General features: G+C 41.5%; 1 non-coding gene and 1 pseudogene across 1 annotated transcript; one reads left to right on the plus strand and one right to left on the minus strand.

The window, feature by feature from the left end:
* Positions 1–511: 511 nt before the first annotated feature.
* Positions 512–710, plus strand: LOC147451541 (U2 spliceosomal RNA). The gene has a single exon (XR_015189062.1). It is a non-coding gene; the product is annotated as a U2 spliceosomal RNA (small nuclear RNA).
* LOC147451542 (uncharacterized) lies at positions 587–1,940 on the minus strand (annotated as a pseudogene).
* Positions 1,941–21,768: the final 19,828 nt, after the last annotated feature.

A 21,768-nucleotide genomic window follows, 5' to 3' on the forward strand; every position in this document is an offset into this window, starting at 1 on the left:
CCTGCAATCAATCATTATATGTGCATGAAAAAAATGCAAACGACTAGACAGAAATAAAGATGCATACCAATGCAATATTTAGCTCTTGAAATGGGGTTGTATCATTAGTGCACTCTCCACCAAGAGCATTAAAGACGCTAGTGAAGAATCACACAAACACAAGTGGGCATGGAGATGGAAGAAGAAGTACATACGAGCATGGTTTTCATCTCTACTAGTGTACTAGATAGCCATGAGGTATAGATAGAAAATTGCGACACGCATACCTTTTGAGTATCATTCTTCCTTCTTGGCTATTATCATGATGTGTAAACACACGTAGGATCGTCGGGTACGTGTTTTTGCCGCGGCACTAGGAGAGAGGCAGTTTTCTGGTGGCTTGTATATGCACCCACGACTCCAAAAGTAGGGAATTATCTCAATGCAATAAGGCCGGCGTGGCATCAGTCCCACAGGGCAAGCCGTGGGGCGGAGCAGGTATAAAAGCCAGAGAGAGCACGCTGGGTAGCGCATACCTTTCTCGGCCTTTTGGCTAAGATCAAGTGTAGTATCTGTTCTTATCAGTTTAATATCTGATACGTGGTCCATCGGGCCACATGATATTAACCTAATTTTTCTCACGGGGGCAGCCCCCTCCCGGCAGCTTGCTGCCCGGGGGCTGCGCGCGTCGCCTCTGTATTGCACTGCCTCAGAGGCCTGGCGCACCCCCCTTCCAAATTTTCAAACTCAAATCTCTTCTGCGATGGCCCCACAAAACGCTTTGAAACTTGTCTGCTGTGATGAGCAGTGGCTGATGACGAATTGGATTTCGTTGCTTTGAGACATGCCAATCGGGATTGCTCAGAGAAAAAGAGGCTTGATAGCACATCAGAGAGCATGACCGGTGAAGTTTACCATCTCTCGAGCAGAACAACTCTAGCCCAACAAAGGGTGTCATGTCTAGGCATACAAGCACACACTGCAAGAAGGGCTTCCAAGGCTCATCCCACGCACTTGAGCATCTCGGCTTTGCCCAGACTAGGCAGAATAATAGTAGCGTGCCAAGCAACATGGGCGAGAAGGACAGATGCCCCTATCAGTGACGGTGATTCCATCTTGCATTGAGATTGCAAGGCTCTTAGGCCTACTGGAGGTTGTGTTTCAAGAGATGGCATGCTGGCTTTTGCATCACTTATTGAAAGTGTTACTTTCTTGCATCCTGTCAAAGCGCATGTTGAGGTTGCATCTGATGCAGGTCCTAAATCCTTGGTAATGAAGTTTGCATAAACCATACGCACCGGAATCCTGACAAGCCAAGACCTCTCTCTCATCGAAGTTGTCGCCCCTCAACGGAATGGCTCGATACCAATGGGAGGGCATCATAGAAAGATCTTAGACAATGATCATGCCTCCGCGGAGGAGGCCATACCACCCTATGCATACTTCCTATTGCATCCAAGATTGTTTTAAAAAAGTGGTTATGGTGGGGGGATTTTTTAATTTCTTTTGCTAAGGATTTGGTCTCGAGAGAGAATATTGTCCAGCCAACATGTTGAGCCTGAAGCTCAGCTCATGTGTGGTACAACTTTTCAATTAACTAAATTTTCTCTAAGAAATGGCAACTTCTTTTCGTCATTTGAGATGTGTGGATTGTTTGCTTTTGATCATGTCGATCCATATCACCTTTGAATCTAGCAAAGACCATGTTAGTTTTTTTCCTTGTTTACCCATTTCTTTTCCACTAGAAGTCATCTACTAAACTGTTCACTTCACCCATGAGCTAAAGGGGGGGCAATATGGGATAGTATCTAAGAAGTATTCCTGCAAGTTCTCCATACACTTGGTTGTATAAGACACCTTCCATTGTGCATTTGTACATCTCTCTCTCTCTCTCTCTCTCTCTCTCCACCATATAAGGGTATCCAAGTATGGCATTGCTATCAAGCAATTCTCCATCACAAGTCTCTTCCTATGGGAAACCAAGCTACAATCACAAGGAAGTGTTGACGGCCAAACACAGAAGGAGCCTTTCCAAACTTCTTGCATCATTATTTTTTGAAGCGGAATGACATCTTTGTAATGTTTTGTGCGGCCAATATTCTTTATGGGAACGAGCCTCTAAGGAGGAATTGCATATAAGCCTTTTTTGCTCGAGGTTTTTATCTATGTAAATATGGTATCAGAAAAAGATCTTAGACAATGACCATGCCTGAACGGAGGAGGCCGTACCACCCTATGCATATTTCCTATTGCATCAAAAATTGTTTTAAAAAAGTGGTTATGGTGGGGGGATTTTTTATTCTCTTTCGCTAAGGATTTGGTCTCAAGAGGGAGTACTGGCCAACCGGCAAGTTGAGCCTATAGCTCATGTGTGGGACAACCTTTCAATTAACTAAATTTTCTCTATGCAATGGCAGCTTCTTTTCATCATTTGAGACGTGTGGATTGTTTGCATTTGATCATGTCGACGCATATCACCTTTGAATCTAGCAAAGACCATGCTAGTTTTTTTCCTTATTGCTACCATGTTTACCCATTTCTTTTCCACTAGACGTCATCTAAACTATTCACTTCACCCGTGAGCTAAAGGGGGGCAATATGGGCTGGTATCTCACTCTATAGAGCTTCTACTAGTGGGAATGTTCTACATTTGTACATCTCTCTCTCTCTCTCTCTCTCTCTCTCTCTACCATATAAGGTAATCCAAGTATGGCATTGGTATCAAGCAATTCTCCATCACATGTCTCTTCCCATGGGAAACCAAGCTACAATCACAAGGAAGGAAATAATTTGGAAGATAGTCACTAAAGATGAGCATGAGCATATTCATATAGATCCAAGCCAACAATTGGCATGTGCCCTCAGCTAATAATCTTTTCAAGATCTTAACCTCACTAAAATGGGCAATTATCTTTACTTTGGCAACCACGTTTGATATAAATTCACATCCCAAAGGAGCCTTGTCTAATGAAGAAACTATATACACTAAAGGTTGCCAGCAATGTCATTATATATTTAGAGCATGTTTCATACTTCTCATGCCTACTTGATAAGTACACATTGGTATGAGTACCACCATGTCCACAATAGAAACAAGGTGCATTCTTATAGGTGGTTTATTTGAAGGGTAAATTCTCGTCATTTATCGAACAATGTGGTGATGCAATAATTAGGACTCTATGTTAGTTATACAAGCGGGATAGAGCTATAGTCATGGGTTGCAAGCAATTGGAGGAGAAGACCGGGATCCACCAACATCTAAACAGTCCGAGGCCTACACTTGACCTTAGCCATAATAGCACCAAAGGTCAATCTATATTGTATATATTGATGGGAGAGACCCATGGGTGTTTTCTTGTGGTTGCAGCTAGGTTTAGGTATGTTTTCTTTGAGCCTTAGTAAGCACAAACATGTCACAATTCATGGCAAAAAAACACGGGCTGTACATTGTTGACGTGGCAGGTTGGATGTTGGGAGTTTTTCTGTCAATTAATGAAAGCATTTGACTTTTAGAACTTTTGTTGGAAATACTCGGCTTTAGAGATCTCTTATCAAGAGGTTTAATTAGATCTCTTGTCAAGGGGCTTAATTTCTTTAATTTCATTAGTGATCCTGGTTATATGCCTATGCATGGTGATATGGTTCCAATATCTTGATCTGTCAGAAAAGGAGAGTCATGAGTTTGTGCTCCCGCATATGTCACAACTTGGTGATGTGGCATGTCTGCTTCTGGACTGGAAGAAAAGAGGAGAGCTTGTGAACAAAAAGGTGAACCTGAGTCAAGGCCATAATGAGCACAAAACGTGGCACAATTCCTGGTGGAAGACATGGGCCACACGTTGTTGACGTGGCAAGCTCAATGTTGGGAGCTTTGCGCCAACTATTGAAAGCATTGACTTTCAGAACTTTTGAGCATTACTTTTTGAAAGCTGCTTTTGGGGACATTGGTGCAGATAAAGTGAGTCTGTGCTAGGAAGAGCAAGAAGCAGGGATATGGGTGTCTAAAGTGTATGCTAGGGTGATACCCGGGGGAATTCACTCTTTATAATACAAAACAGGACGCCACCTGCGAGCGGACAACTTTGATAAAACCCCTATATACGACTCATATTAGGGAATATGACCCCCCTTTCTACGCTTATACGACAATCAATGAAGAAAACTATCATACCCCTATCTTATATATAAAATTTAGGTCGCACATAATCTAACTGAGTAAAACTAGTCAAAGAGTGTGTAGCATAGTGAATTGCAACGTACTAAGGAACCACTTTTGTTGATAACTAGATATACCCTCAATGTGTCTTAGTTTGACTTTCAAATTATGTGCCCGATCAACCTGCACTCTAGCTACTCATCCAATTCTGACCCATCTACAGCTGGTGTAAATCAACCCTTGACCTGCTCCAAATTATCCCTTATTTATGACTGGCTTGATGCAAAATTTGATGTGTGACCTGATAAAAAACTTCCCCTAAATTCATCTGAATTCTAGTACAGATCGGTGACCAATTATTACAAAGTAATCAACCCGGTTCAGGTACCCCCCCCCTCTTAAATATGATACCCCCCTCCCTTATTTTTAAGATTGGGAGATAAATTATTGGGTGCCTGCCCCTAACTTATACGCTTATGTAACTTGTAAAAAAACCCCCCTCCCCTGCACTTACGTGGTGCGATAAATTTTCCATGGTGAATCCCCCGGGGGGTGATAAAGGAGGTATGAAGGTCAAGGGCACACAGGTGGATCCATGTGTGTGTGCAGTTTTGGGATATTTTGACCAACGTGCTCTTCCATGGGGCTTCTCAAATTGGCTAATTGGAGAGCTTAAAGTGTATAAATGAAAGTACAAAAGGTGGTTTTCAAAGTGCTTTATAGGCTAGTCCAAAGGGCCTGTCAATCTGTAATGTACAACTCAAGATATGACAGTTTGAAGAAAAGGGTGCTTCACAGATTCTCAACAGAATGGATGAGTGCAACAGAATGGAGTATGTCGGTCTTTTCGGATTGGTAATTGGATCCCAAATGGATAAGATATGAGAAGTTTAAATTTTTCTGCTGCACCATTTTGATTGCCTCTATAAACGTGCCATCATATGTTTTTCAAGCTTGCCAAGGGTTTGTAGAGGTAGTGTGAAGCTTGTGGAGCTAGACAAAAGTGACGGCCTGCCAAACAGAGTTGCGATCATCAAGATATTAAAGTTTGAAGCTGACAGTTGGCAGAGGAGATGCGGTTACATATGGTTTTTTCCCATTTGGGAACGATTGTTTACTATTGTCAACTTGCCAAAATGCACAAAGGTCCTGATGGATCAGAGTCACCTTCCACGTTGGCTTTATACCATGGCCATCTAACATTGGAGTTGGAAATGGGACTAGGTCAAAGTAGCAGGGAAAATGGGGATTTTTTTGGGAAATTTTGTGGTTTTGGGTAACCCTTGAAGGTGCACTTCATGGGAGACTGCCACGTGGCGTGGGATTAAACCATATGTGCAATAGAGTCCAAAGGAGGTGTGGTATATATATTGGAGGGAGAAACTAAGTATCCAAGAGGGAGAGAGATGGAGCTATGGATTCCTCCCCCTCCTTGCCCGTGGGGCGCTGCTATGGTGGCCTTCTCGCATGTGTGCCCACAATGAGATGGTGATTAATGTTGGAGCCACTGTCACCGATGGTGGATTGTGGCATCCGTTTGGCGATGTCGATTGACTATGGCAGTGCCCAATTGGGGCTTGTTCATACACCCGGGGGGGGGGGGGGGGGGGGGCATGGGCCCTCCCCCTTTTGTTTGGAGTATAAGAGGATACCCCACGATGGCGTTGAAGGGGCGGGGTCCCATGCAGTCAGAGAGATGTGGATGTGCCCCCGGGCTGTTTGTGGAGTGCGCATGCGTGCGTGCACGCGCACACACACACACACACACACACACACACACACACACACACACACACACAGAGAGAGAGAGAGAGAGAGAGAGAGAGAGAGAGAGAGAGAGAGAGAGAGAGAGAGAGAGAGAGAGAGAGAGAGAGAGAGAGAGAGAGAGAGAGAGAGAGAGAGAGAGAGAGAGAGATTTGGGGGGGGGAGGGGATATATGCGTTGGGGGGGTTGTGTTTCCTTGGGACCATGTGGTGGTTTTTCACCCCGAGAGCGACTTGTACTTGCTTTTTTTCCACTCAACCTAGAGGAGACTTGTTTACAGTCGTACATTCTTGGACTCTTCATGGCAATACTCGGTTACAGTGATCTCTTATAAGGAGGCTTAATTAGATCTCTTGCCGGGCGTCTAAATTGCTTTACTTTCATTATTGGTCCCGTTTATTTGATCTGTCGGACAAGGAGAGTCGTCAGTCTCTGCTCCTATCTGTGACACCTTGCATTGAGACTCCTGCATAGGAGGATGTGTTGCAACAGATGGTCGAAAATTGTGTCTGTCACAACTTGGTGATGTGGCATGACTATTATTGGACTTGGAGTTGAGAGGAGAGCTTATGAAAAAAAAGGCATGACCTCGAGCCATAGTGAGCACAAAACATGGCACAATTCATGGTAGAAAACACGAGCCATACGTTGTTAACGTGGTAGGTTGGACGCTGGGAGCTTTTGCATCAATTAGTGAAAGTTTCACAACTTCACTTATCGAAAGCATGTACTTTTGGGGACGCCTTGTAAAGATGAGGCCAAGGGCCATTAAATATGTGGCTATGGGGAGTCTTATACACAATTGCAGAGTTAGCTCTCCCATGCAATTGTACACTAGCTGAGAGCATAATGAAACGAAGTACCACAAGGAGGCACCTACCTTAGCAACCAATGAATCCGAGTGGAATCTCAAGTGTTGAGTTCTCTTTCAAGTCCAAGTATGCGGTGATTATGAAAGAAGAGCAAAGAAAGAACATAGATTTCAACCTTTTATCAAACCTTTCTTACTAGAGGAATATTCAACAAGGCTTGTGGCACCTAAGAGATTAACACTTCAAGAAATTCTACATGCTACGAGACATACAATATGCTCAGAAACTTGCTACACAAAATCAAGCAAATGAGGATATTTCTATGAAGAGAGCTAGCCATGCAATTAACGCTTGAGCCACTTGATAGTGAGGACACCTTAACATCCATGAATTAGGTTTTTAGTTACACATCATTGATAAATCAAATTCTTTTTTCCTCGAGTTTTTTTATCTTTGTAAATATGGCATCATAGAAAGATCTTAGCCAATGATCATGCCTCAGGAGAGGAGGCCATACCACCCTATGCATATTTCCTATTGCATCAAAGATTGTCTTAAAAAAGTGGTTATGGTGGGGGGGATTTTTTACTCTCTTATGCTAAGGATTTGGTTTTAACAGAGAATATTGGCCAACCAACAAGTTGAGCCTGAAGCTAATGTGTGGGACAACTTTTCAATTAACTAAATTTTCTCTAAGAAATGGGCAATTTCTTTTCATCATTTGAGATGTGTGGATTGTTTGCTTTTGATCATGTCGATGCATATCACCTTTGAATCTAGCAAAGACCATGCTAGTTTTTTTACTTATTGCTACCATTTTTACCCATTTCTTTTCCACTATAATTCATGTAAATTGTTCACTTCACCCATGAGCTAAAGGGGGAAATATGGGCTAGTATCTCACTCTCTAGAGCTTCTACTAGTGGGAATGTCTCTATGCTAGCTCCTTATCCACTAATCTAAGAAGTAGTCTTGCCAGTTCTCCATACATTTGGCTGTATAAGACACTTTCCATTGTATATTTGTACCTCTCTCTCTCTCTCTCTCTCTCTCTCTCTCTCTCTCTCTCTCTCTCCATACAAGAGTACCGCAAGGAGGCACCTACCTTAGCAGCCAATGAATCTGAGTGGAGTCTCAAGTGTTGAGTTCTCTTTCAGGTCCAAGTATGTGGTGATTATGAGAGAAGAGCAAAGAAAGAGTACCTACCTTATAATCAATACAGATTATAAACAACCAATGTGGTTAAGTTTAGAGATTGAATAGTGAAATAAAGAAACTTTAAGTTTAGTCAATGTATCTACAAGCACCTAAACCGAGCCATGGCCTCTGAAGGTGATTGGTAGACCCACAATCAATCTCATAGAGATACTGTACATAAAATGAGGAATGCTTCATAAGCTATCAATTTTATGAATTTGCATGCCGCTTCAAATCTACCTTTGCTAAATACTAGGACCCATAACACCTAGTGCTCATGCATTTAACAAAAAATGATATGAACCTATATTTTCATGACTATAAGTACCGATGCTTATGAAATATGTGATGCTCAATGCACACATGGAAGAGAAGGGTATATAGTACTATGAAGAGAACTAAATACTTTCTACTACAATCACTTAAAAACCAAAATGTTTGAACCATAATAGAATGTGAAATATAAATCACATCTAAGCACAAACAATGAAATATTTTCATTAACAATACATAGCCTTGCTATACATACAAACAACCATTCGTGAATGTTGTTCAGTAGTACTTGTAAGCTTCACAAGTCTTACTATGTATCCTCGGATAATGTTTGACCACTAAAGACATGCTTGAAATGGTCTAATACATGGATATGACCACCACCTAGGGGATTTGTCATGACACATAATTGAAATAAAAGGTGCTAGTGTCAGTCCAAAGACTCATATTCTCAACATGTGGAATATGTCTCATATAATGATGTCTAAAAATATGACACCCATCAAGTACGAGATGTACTTGTCTGTGGAGGTAATTGTAAACACTCAACAAAATGAGTGAGAGGGACCCTGATAACTCGTACTCTGCACTCGCTAAACCAAAATCCATGAGTTTCTAGACGATGTTGCATACCTTATGACTATCAATGTGTGCCAAACAAAACCTTACTATGTAGGTCTATAAATGCAGGGTGCAAAAATGTATCTGGGACACTACATGCCCAAAATTCTTTGCTCCTACATGACCTTGTCATGTGTCTAAAGAGAAAAATGGATAAAAACATTTCTAGAATATGCATCCCACTTGGAAAACTCAATTTGGTTAGCATTGGGCAACTTGATCATGAGGGTTATCATACCGCTTTTGGAGATGCTGTTGTCAAAGGGTTATTTGATTGTGGAATTTTTTTTCAAAGATGGAACTCTTTACACTCTACGTGTGTGTGTGTGTGTGTGTGTGTGTGTGTGTGTGTGTGAGAGAGAGAGAGAGAGAGAGAGAGAGAGAGAGAGAGAGAGAGAGAGAGAGATAGTTTATATTTGACATCCCTTTATTCAAGAACCATATACTGACACTTGACACAAAAATGACATAACCAGGGGACACAAGACAAAACACAAATTTTTTAAACTATTGAACTTATTCTTGGTACATCCGTTTCTGGTAGGAGATTGAGAGAGCTCCAAAAATCATACAAGAATAGGCCTATACCTACCACCATCCATCAAAAAAATAGCAAGTGGGCTACTTTGATGGGAAGTTAGATATCCAAGAAACCCATTCTACTCGTTATCGCTGTCCCATAGCCCAAGACCCCCTTAGTCTCCTTGTATATATTAGGGGGTCGGTTTTTTGCCTTCCTATTAGGCATAATCCATTTCTTTATGACTTTTTTTGCTACCATGGCATGTTTTGGTTTAATGGGTACTTTTGATTTTTTGAGGAGGTACCTCATCAACCATTAGCATATATTATTGTTTTCTTAACCTAAAGGTTTGTTGCCATCATAACATATCAAAGTCCAACTATGTTATATTTTATATGTATTTTTGTTAAACATTTGTGTGTAGTTTAAACACAACAAATACATCCATTCATCAATTTGATTCCATCTTTTATGGAGCCCCTAAGCCTAAAGCCATCTTTTATTTAAACCACTCATCCTTTTATGGGTCGTCTAGTTATACAATGTACTTCTATTTATGTATAATATACCCATGTTTATACGATTACTTTAGAAATAATTTCCTAAATCCTCAATTTTTAGAAAATTTCGATAGAGTTTCCCCCATTTTTGATTATTTTATCCAAAAAACCTTGAGATCACCCATGGCAACTTCATATCGAGGATTTTCATACATCTTTTTGTCCAAAAAAACCATATATTTGTAGTGTGCGCTTAACTTAGCATGGTTCATTGCTAAGCATGTAGTATTGTTTTCAAGGCACGTTACCTACTATCATACCATAACAAAGTTTAGCACTGTAAACTTTTTTTTTAGTGTGTCTTTTTAAACCAACATGCTTTGTGAGAACATCTATGCCCAACCATGCATTAAGTACCCCATTCATTAATAAAAAAAACCTTTTGTAAGTAGAGCAGATTAAACATCATACAAAATACAAATCTTCTCTCAATAGACCTCGAAGGAGTGTCTACCTGGTTTTGCGAAGCCCTAGCCACCATGAGTACGATTGTGATGCAATTTCTTGGTGGTGGTTGCAACTTGGTTGAGTGCTGCCAAAAGGGAGTATGATCTGAGGTTTATCGCCGAGCTATGTTTGTGAGTTTTGAGCAGGTGTAGGTTTGACCCGAGTATTTTCTCTTGATGGTGTAGTGCTCTTATGTCTTGTGTGTGTGTGTGTGTGTGTGTGTGTGTGTGTGTGTGTAGGGGTGAATAGGGAGAGGGAGCTCGGAACACACGGACGGATTCTTAGCTATGGGGTGAGCGTATTAGAACATAAGAAGTCTTTGATGAATAAATACATGCAGATTACAAGAGCTCAGAATAACCACGTTGATGGTGTGATGCTCATGTTCCATGTGTGTGTGTGTGTGTGTGTGTGTGTGTGTGTGTAGATGAGGGTTGAAAGTGAGTGCAAGGTATCAAGGGGCATCTCTAGCCTCAGAACCCCCACTAGGAACTCTAGTTGGATTTCCTTCTATGGCTCTCTCCTCAGGACACACAACTCTTGCTTTTGTTAAGGTAATCAGACCTCTTGTTGTATATATCATGCTATGAGCTTTATTGACCCTATGTGTAGTCATTGGAGCCCAAGGATCCCATCCGTCTAACCACTAAAAACTATTGTTGGCTTATTGAATCAACAATTCTTGATCTTTCAGGACTCAATCTTCTTATCTTTGATCTAGTCTCCGATACAGTAGGTCTGATTACACTAGGAGTGATAAAATATTGGTGGAGTGGACCTTCAAAAGATGTATATCTCTCAAGTTCTCTCTGGTCTATTGTCAAGTACCATTAGGAGAAAGTTGGACTCACTTTTGGGCCTTTCAGTTCTAGAGAGAGAGTGGCGCTCGACCAATGAGGAAGAGGCTAACATTACGTTGAGAATCGACATCTTGGAGCCAAGCTCTTTTAGAAAAAAGGGAGAAAATATTATTTTTGTTCATCAAATTGCACAACTTCATGCTTTCAAGGCATAAATGCCATAAGTCATACTAACTCTGTACCGACGAATTTCAGAACTTTCATTGAAGACTCTATCTAGTATCTATGTTCCCACCCAAATATGACTTTGAGTAGCTCTACTTCCCTCTCAAAACTTTCTTCCCTTTTTTATATTTGCGCTAACTTTTATGTGTATTCTAGTGCACACCATGACCACTTCTTGACGGCCTAGCACTACCATTGACTCTGTTAGCATTTTGAACAGTTATACTACAGATGATCAAGCATGGATACCATCTCAAATAACTATCAAAATTTGGGTACTACTGCAAACTAGGAGGAGGAAGAGGAGGCAACACAATGATTTCATGAAGGCTTTTAAGGGACAAGTTAAAGAGTTTAAAGTATGTGTATGAAGCAAGCGGGTGAAAGAGGTCCTCATACAACATGCTTTTCAGCATGCAGGCTTAAGGTTGCAAACATCTCCTCCAAGTTTTCCATGGCATCAGCCCAACTGTAAGTTATTTTGAGCATCTCACTTGGTGCATGATTATATTTGAAGGTTAAATGGTGGATATCATCTTTGGTATGTTCCAGATATTTATCCATCGAATAGGACGGATTGGCAACTAGTTGAGAGCATAGTTGAGATTTTTGATGCTTTCCATGCATTTATTGGTGAGTAAATGTACCGAGGAAGACAACAAAAGAAATTTGCAGATAATGGAATATCCTTTTATGATATGTCATATTTGGAACCGAGAACTTCCTTTGGTTGGGGTCGTGTAGCTCCTTTGTCACTTCCATCCTTTGACATCAAGGATTGGTCTTTGCCAGCTTTGCAAACTAGTGAAAGCTTTAGGAATAGGTTGTTTCAGGATATACAAAAGTCCCTCAAGTATTTAATTGCCACAAAAATAGTTCGGCTCGCACTATTTATGCCTCTTGAAGTGTTTGTATATTTCTTCTTTGATGAGTAAATAAGAACTACCGCAACAATGTTCATTTGCAAGTCTGAGAGCTGTTTGGACTTTTTAGATGATAATTGGGATAGGAAACAATCACAGGGCAAAATCTGTATTTTGCAAAAGAAGTCCATAATTTGCAAGTTTATAATAAGCTCTCAAAATTTCATAGTGTCGTTTTACTATTTTAGATATCATCTTCTTAGTGTGTAGCTTATTCCACTCGACCAAGATACAGAGTCTAGTCTCGAGAACAAACCTCTATCAATGGAGCTCTACTTTCGAGACTGCCTACTTGCTGGGATAGAGACAATGTCAAGCACAACTCTTGCACAGATCAGGGTAGATCGTATATGTGAAGAACTTCCACTTTTGCCGGAATTGTATGCATTTAGTCTCAACAATAGAAAGGTGCTTACTAAATGGATGAATTTTCATTGTCTTTAATACATTGAGACATAGAATCTAACTCTTTCATCTTCTCAGATTCCAAGACGCAAGGAGAAAACAAAATTGTGCAAGGAGTCCCTCTCAAATACACTTCACTTAATTGCTTCCATCGGAAGCTAAGTCACATACATTGTGCATGCAATGAGCTTTGATGCCATGCAAACCATGATGTACTCTTCAAAGTGACTAATACAGAGACATTTTGTGCCGCTCAAACAATGTTTAAAAAATGTACACTTTTCATTGTCTCAAAACTTTACAAATTGTGTTGTTTTTGTCAAGATGTATACAAAGAGAGGTAGTTATTACTCCCTTCCCCTGCTACTGCTCCCTTGTCCTCTCCCCCGGTTGGTGCCACTGGTCCCCTTTCCTCTCCCTTGATTACTGCCACTGGTCCCCTGCCCTCTCTGCCACTGCTTCCTTGCCCTCTTCCCCGGTTGCTGCTTCTTCTCCCTCGGGGGACGCTCGTCTCCGGCATCCTTGCATCGTTCGAAATCATGGGTCTCTTTCATGGCTTCCCATGCATCTTGCACCTGTGAAGTTTCCCTCTACTCTTGCTCTTGTCGCTGATGTGTAGCCCATTCCTCTACTTCTGCGGCGTCCGGATCCGCATAATATTGATTGATTGCTTATTGCATATTTTGAACTTACTCTTGAGTCTGATGGCAGCGCTGCATCATTTTGTCAATGCGAGCCTGTTCAAACTCCTCAGCTCTCGCCCCTTCCTCTCTTGTATGTCTATTTATCGAGATTATAATATGTTGGATGGCCATTACAGAAAAATGTCACACATCGTTGGGGGTGTAGTTATGTAATTGAAATTCCTGTAGAAGCGTGATAATAAGAAAGTAAGTAAAGATGTTGCTTCTTTTAATACAAATGTTGCAACAAACAAACAATGAAACAACACGATTACTTATGTTTGGTACATCCAAAATTTGACCGAGGAGCAACAAGGTATTCAAACAAGTTCGCCAGCAACAGCTATAGTCATCAACTTGCATGGGCACAGTGACCCGTTTGTGCCGGATGGTAGTCCCTAGATCATGTTCTAACAAAACATGCTCTACACAGCATACAAATTTTTTTGCGGCACTACATACGTAACCACTTGAGTCAGTAACACATTACAAAGAGATACTACTTCCAAATGTATCCAGATGTGCCTTACGTTTTTACACGAGCGTGAAACAACCTGCTTTACCCGGAGTTTGCGTAGTAGACAATCTTATCTTCAAGGTCAAATAACAACAGACTCCAATGATCACTACACCAAAACCATCAAAAGATCCTAAATCCAATATGGTTTTTACAAGGCAAAAAGAAACTCACGATTGATTGTATGCAATGACCAGAAAACGCACAAGATCAAAATTGACTCTGCTAAACTAGCGCAATAGAGCCAAAAAGGAAACTCCGTTGTTCTGTAGCATAGGCGAGATCAACGGATCTATTACGTATATTTTGTTCTGAACATCAGTGGGTAGTACCGAGATAGCGTGCCTAACATGAATCAATGGCAGAGATTAGACTTTAGATATTTTAGTGGGCTGTCACACTGCCACAAACACATGAGCCAATACCGAGCGATTGGGGCACCTATCAAATTCCATAAGCCAATGACTCGCTTGGTATTGACCCATGTCTTAGCGGTAGTGAGGTATCTAATGAACCAAGCGTGACTTATAAAGAAAATCTTGAGACGTAACACATAACAACATTGACGACTGCCACAAAGACATGGGTCAATACCGAGTGAGTGGTATAACTATCCAATTTCATAAGCCACTGACTCACTTGGTATTACCCATGTCTTGGCGGTAGTGAGCCATTCAATGAACCAAGCATGACTTATAAAGAAAATCTTGAGACGTAACACATAGCAACGTTGACAACTGCCGCTAAGACATGGGTCAATACGAAGGGAGTGGTATAACTATCCAATTCCATAAGCCACTGACCCATGTCTTAGAGAAAGTGAGCCATTCAATGAGCCAAGCATGACTTATAAAGAGCTTGAGAAGTACTACATAGCAATGTTGACGACCGCATACGTTGCGTTGGAGTTGGAGAAATTGCGCATGCACGTGAAGTCTTGTTGATTGAGGTTGAAAATGCAACCCTCCTGTGACCTTCCAGACAGCAGTATCTGTGCATGCAGAGGCGCTGCACTAATCAGAACTTGCAACTTCTCTTCATTTTCTTTGTTGATTTGCTCTAAAATAATCAACTCCTCTGATAAAGGCTCCTCATTGGATGGCCCTTGTGAAGCAGAGCCTTTCCCTTGCCTTTGTTGAGCTTTATCCGTGGCTACCTCATTCTCCTCCCTTAATGGCACATGCTCCTCCCTAACAGGCACATGCTCTTTCCTAACAGGCACCTCCCTTACTGACACATGCTCCTCCCTAACAAGCACAAGCTCCTCCCTAACTAGCTCCAGATCCTCCATGCCTTGCTCATTTGGCTTCATAACTGGTTCCTCCATAACTATCTATGTTTCTTCAAGGATCGCCTCAGGGTCCACCCTAGCCTGCTCATGCCCCTCATTGGCTGGCTCAGCCTTCCCATCTGTGTCATTTCTCTTGACCCGTGATCGTGTCCTTCTGTTGTTTAATTCAGACCTAAAAGGCTCTGTCTATCGTGCATGAGGATGGAGAGGGGGGATGTTAAGAATATCCATGAATCTACTATCCCGGATAGGTACTGGCTAAAGCAGCCCATTGTAGCAGAAGTGAAGCCTTTGAAGAGTGTCAAAACCCCGTTGTCTGATAGTAACACGTTGTGCATGGGCAGCTAGGATATATCCATCGCTGAAGAATTCAATGAGGTAGTCTTTTGCAATTTCTTGTAGGCAGAGAAGTGCACTACTGGCCCATCGCATGCCCACTCTCCAATGCTCGCAAATCTCTTGCACTACTCGCTGGAAAGGAAGTTGTGGAATGGCCGGTTGCATGTGCCGTTCAATCCTTTGCAGCTCTTGCAGGACACCTCTGTGCTCCTCATATTGGTGCCTTCTTGCTTGAGCATGCAAAGAGTCACCTGTTGTCTTTCTACGTGTGGCCTTTGCACGAGGCATCTCTACAAATATCATAACAGAAAATGACATGTCATTTTTTTCACAAGGGACTTAAAATTTCTAGGGTCATCACAAAGCGAAGAAGTGCACCAAATACAATTGTATTGCCTCTACTTGCTTGGTACTGACCTCAAAAAAGTATAATAGCAAACATCATTAATAAAGATGATGGTTAGTACCAAGCAAACAGGTGCAATGAACAAAGTTTTCCTTCCCTTATTCGCTTGGTACTGACTTCATAAAAGTGTAATAGCAAACATCATCAATAAAGATGATGGTCAGTACCAAGCGAACATGTGCAACGAAAAGAGTTTTCCTTCCCTTATTCGCTTGGTACTGACCTCATAAAAGTATAATAGCAAACATCATTAATAAAGATGATGGTAAGTACCAAGCGAACATGTGCAACGATGGTCAGTACCAAGCGAACAGGTGCAATGAATAAAGTTGGCCTTCCCTTATTCTCTTGCTACCGACCTCAAAATAGTATAATAGCAAACATCATTAATAAAGAAGATGGTCAATACCAAGCAAACAGGTGCAACGAACAGAGTTTGCCTTCCCTTATTTGCTTTGTACTGACCTTAAAAAAGTATAATAGCAAACATCATTAATAAAGATGATGGTTAGTACCAAGCAAACAGGTGCAACAAATAGAGTTTTCCTTCCCTTATTCGCTTGGTGCTGACCTCACAAAATACAAGTGCACAAAAGTGTAGTAGCATACCTCTTCACTGTGTGTAGAGTTCTACGTCACTAAAGCATCGCAGAATAGGAGGAAAAAGTATTAGGAAATATGACGTAGCTAAATAGATATTTGAGTAGGTTACTTAATGGAGAGAAATAGATTTCACACACACAAGATTATAGAGTAGGAGAGAGAGAGAGAGAGAGTAAACACGATATACGTGGTTCACCCAATGTGGGCTACGTCCATGGGAAAGTATCCACTCAGTGGCTTTAGTACTTCAAAACAAGAAGTAGTTTACAAAGGGATTAGACCCTTAATAGAGCTCCCGCCTTGCTTCACTCTCACCACCTCACACTCACCTTGTTGCATCAACTTCACACTATGAAATATGTGTAGAAATGGCCTCCTTTTATAGGTCAAAAGGGCTGCCCTCTCTCATGAGAGGCAGCCATGTGTAGCCACCCTTGTAGATAAGTCCAAACCGGACCCTCCAATCCGCCCATGTGTGGCCGCCCTTGAGAAGACAAGTCCGTTTTTGAATTCGGCCACCGGCCATTGACTTCCGACCACCGGCCAACTGGCCAACCGACCGGTGGTTTTCCGACCACTTTTCGGCGGCCATCCGGCCATAATATTCCGGTGAAAAGGAATATTCCGGCCCCTAAAGTTGCCCCTGAATTTTGGCCGTGAAAATTTTGGTTTCCGACGAGTGATTTTCCTTCACGCATGATGGCTTCTCCTCATAATGGGGGCCTTACAAATGTGCATTTTTACCACAAAAAATTACAAGGGGTAAATCAGGCTCCATACTTAACAATCTCCCACTTGGAGACTGATCTCCAAACCAAACCTGTGACTGCTTTCCATCCTGGCTTCTTATCCTTGAATGCCGATCGAAGATGAGAAAAAGCTCAACTTCTCCTTGTTGACCACCTTTGTAAACATGTCTGCAGGATTTTCACTTGTATGCACCTTTCCTAGCTTTAGATGTCCCTCTTCCAAAAGAGTGCGTATGAAGTGATATCTCACCTCAATGTGCTTTGTCCTTGAATGAAAGGCTGAGTTCTTCACAAGATGGATAGCACTTTGGCTATCACTGTACAATACACAATTGGCTTGTTTGAATCCAAGCTCTTCTAAGAATCTGTGAAGCCACATAATTTCTTTGCTTGCCTCCATCATTGCTACATACTCTGCTTTCGTGGTAGAAAGTGAGACCACTTTTTGCAGCTTTGAAGCCTAGCTTACTGTTGTGCCTCCAACTGTGAAGACATAGCCAGTAGTGCTTCTTCGAGTATCATTGTCAGCTACCATATCTGCATCAGCATACCCTTCTAGAAAAATATCAGTTCCTCCAAAATACAAACCATTTGTTGTTGTCCCTTTTAGATACCTAAGTATCCACTTCACAGCTTGCCAGTGTTCTTTAGCTGGGTTGTCCATGAACCTACTCGCAACTCCCACTGCATGTGCAATATCTGGCCTTGTCCAGATCGTAGCATACATTAGAGAACCTACCATTGTAGCATATGGAACTTAGACATATAGGCTATCTCCTCTTGTGTCTTTGGACACACAGCCTTCATTAATTTAAAATGACCAGCCAAAGGTGTAGAAAGTGGTTTTGCATTTTGCATTGCAAACCTTTCTAGTACCTTCTTGATGTAATCCTCTTGAGATAGCTTTATTGTCTTCTTCGTCCTGTCCCTTGATATTTTCATACCAAGTATCCTCTTTGCAGCACCTAAATCTTTCATTGAAAAAGATTTAGATAGCTCCTCTTTTAGGTCTTTGATGTCCTGCATGTTAGCACTTGCAATCAGCATGTCATCAACATACAACATTAGGATGATGAACTTCCCATCTCCCAAATTCTTCGTGTAGACGCAATGATCTGAGTTGCATCTTCTAAATCCATGATCTAACATCCATCGATCGAACTTCAAGTACCATTGTCTTGATGCTTGCTTTAATCCATACAAGCTTTTATTTAATCTGCAAACCATTTTCTCCTTACCTTTTACTTCATACCCCTTTGGTTGAAGCATGTAGATTTCCTCCTCTAAGTCACCGTGAGGGAATTCCGTATTTACATCCATTTGCTCGAGATTTAAATCATGAGCAACCACAAGGCTTAAGACAAGCTTAATTGAGTTCATTTTTACAACATGAGAAAATATTTCATTGAAGTCAATACCTTTCTTTTGAGAAAACCCTTTTACCACAAGCCTAGACTTGTACCTTTCTTCCCACCATCTTCTTCCTTCACCTTGTGCACCCATTTGTTTTGAAGTGTCCACTTACCTTTAGGCAACTCAATTCCATGTTTGGTTGCGATGTAGTGAGTCCATCCCCACTTGCATGCTCTTCGTCCATTCTTCTTTGGATTCATGTTGCATAGCTTCTTTGTATGATTCCGGCTCTCTAGAATCTGAGATCAAGAGATGGTTGAAGGAAGGAACAAAACTTTTTGGAGGTCTACTTGCTCTTGTAGATCTTTGGGGAATATGTTGAGGCTCCTCAATTGGTTGACGTTGTTGCACATTGTCCCCGTTTGCAGTCCTTGAGTCTTCACCGTCCTCAAGCTCCATGTACTCATCACCTGTTTCTTTTGTTTGTTTTCTTTCCAAAACATATTTTGTTCATTAAAAATTACATCCCTACTCCTTAATATTTTACCATCTTCAGGATTCCATAGGCGATACCCAAAGTCACCTTCTCCATAGCCAATGAAGAAACACTTTTTGGACTTTGCATCTAGCTTTGATCTTAGGCTTCTGTCTATGTGCACGAAAGCCTCACACCCAAACACTTTGAGAAATGCATAATTCACCGGTTTACCTGTCCATGCCTCTTCTAGAACTCCCCCATCCAATGCCGTTGAGGGTGACCGATTGATTAAGTACACATACGTACTTACAGCTTCCACCCAAAGCTAAAGCGATAGGCCTGCATGTAGCTGCATGCTTCGTGCTCGCTCCATGACTGTCCTATTCATCCTTTCCGAAATCCCATTTTGTTGAGGTGTCCTTGGGGTTGTCCTTTGCCTCTGAATGCCATTGCTAGCACAAAAGCTTTCAAAAGCTTAGCTGCAATATTCGCCTCCATTGTCAGATCTGAGGCATTTAACCTTGGTACTTGTTTCATTCTCCACAAAGGCTTTCCACCTTTGAAATATGGAAAATACATCGGACTTATTCTTCATGACATAAACCCATGTTTTTCTAGTTGCATCGTCTATGAATGTTACATAGTACAATGAGCCCTCAAGTGATGGTGTACTTGCAGGACCCAAAACGTCAGAATGAACCAACTCAGGTTTTTTTTTTCTTTCATTTCCTGGTTTTTGAAAATTTACTCTCTTTTGTTTACCATAAACACAATCTTCACAGAACTCTAAGTCCACTTCTTTCAAACCTGGCAGAAGCTTCTTTGTTTGAAGGATTTGCATTCCTTTGGCACTCATATGCCCAAGCCGGTAGTTCCACACCGCACTGTCAACTTCTGTACTTGCTGCACAAGCTGAAGGTTGCGTGCTCATAGTACACAAGTAAAGTGTACCAACCTTTTCTCCCTTCGCAACCACCAAAGATCCCTTTGAGATCTTCCACCGTTTGTTTTCGAATGCAATGTTGTGACCTTCATCATCCAATTGTCCTGTAGAGATCAAATTTTTTTGAAGAGAAGGAACATGCCTAACATCTTTAAGCTTCCATTCACGTCCGTTAGCAGTTTTGACAGAAACTATACCTTTGCCGACAATCTCACAAGCTTCATCATCTCCCAAGTATACATACCCAAAATTACCTTTGGTGTAATCTTGGAAATGTTGCTTATGTGGTGTCGCATGGAATGAAGCCTCGGAATCTACTATCCAGGAATTAGACACATTGTCTAATGAGAGAATTAGAGCATCTTGTTCTACTTTACCTGCCACATTGGCCTCTGATGTTGGCTTGTTGTCTTGAGAGTCGAGACTCAGTCTCCTTCTTCTTCTTGGACCACCAATCCTTCTTGACGTGGCCCTTCTTTCCGCAATTCCAACATTCAAGAATTGACTTTGTGCGTGACTTGCTCTGTCTTAAGCGATCACGACCCTTTTGGTTTTTGAACCTCTCCTTAGGACTTCCTCTTGTTTCCACTGACAATGCAGCACTTGATGATTCTCCTGTGCTTCTCCTTCGTATTTCCTCGCTTAGGAGAACACCCATAACATCATCAAACTTAAGAGTATTTGTGCCAAAATAGAATTACTTATAGCCATCACAAGGCTGTCCCAACTATCTGGTAGAGATGATAGTATAAGGAGAGCTCGCACTTCGTCATCGAAATTGATTTTCATCGATCGAAGTTGAATTATGTTTGTGTTAAAGTCATTTAGGTGTTCTACAACTGAACCATTCTCTGCCATCTTTAGATTGAACAAGCGCTTCATAAGAAATACCTTATTGGATGCCAATGGTTTCTCGTAGAAGTTGTCAAGTGACTTCATCAAGTCCTCCGAGGTCTTCATCTCCGAAACATTGAAGTCCACCGTTGATGCCAAGCTTAACCATATTGTTCCCAGTGCTTTTCGATCAAGGACAATCCACGCTTCATCTGCCATTGTTGCAGGCTTCTTTGCAAGACCGCCTAGTGGCAAATAGAGGTGCTTTTGGTAGAGATAGTCTTCAATCTGCATCTTCCAATGTTGGTAGTTTCTGCCGTTGAACTTCTCAATCTTGAGCTTCCCTTCCTCCGCCATAATTCCCACTCAATTCAAGGAATCATTTCCTTGAGATAACTTATCTACGAGCAAACCTTGCTCTAATACCAGTTGTTGTTAGGAAATATGATGTAGCTAAATAGATATTTGAGTAGATTACTTAATGGAGAGAGATAGATTTCACACACACAAGATTATAGAGTAGAGAGAGAGAGAGAGAGAGAGAGAGAGAGAGAGAGAGAGAGAGAGAGAGAGAGAGAGAGAGAGTACACACGATATACGTGGTTCACCCAATGTGGGCTACATCCACGGGAAAGAAGCCACTCAATGGCTTTAGTACTTCAAAACAAGAAGTAGTTTACAAAGGGATTATACCCTTAGTAGATCTCCCACCTGAAATGTATGTAGAAATGGCCTCCTTTTATAGGTCAAAAGGGCTGCCCTCTCTCATGAGAGGCAGCCATGTGTAGCCACCCTTGTGTAGATAAGTCCAAATCGGACCCTCCAATCCGCCCATGTGTGGCCGCCCTTGAGAAGACAAGTCCGTTTTTGAATTCGGCCACCGGCCA

The sequence above is a fragment of the Adiantum capillus-veneris genome, chromosome 8 (genome assembly GCF_014529385.1).
Source record: "Adiantum capillus-veneris isolate H3 chromosome 8, ASM1452938v2, whole genome shotgun sequence".
Classification (NCBI taxonomy): Eukaryota; Viridiplantae; Streptophyta; class Polypodiopsida; order Polypodiales; family Pteridaceae; genus Adiantum; species Adiantum capillus-veneris.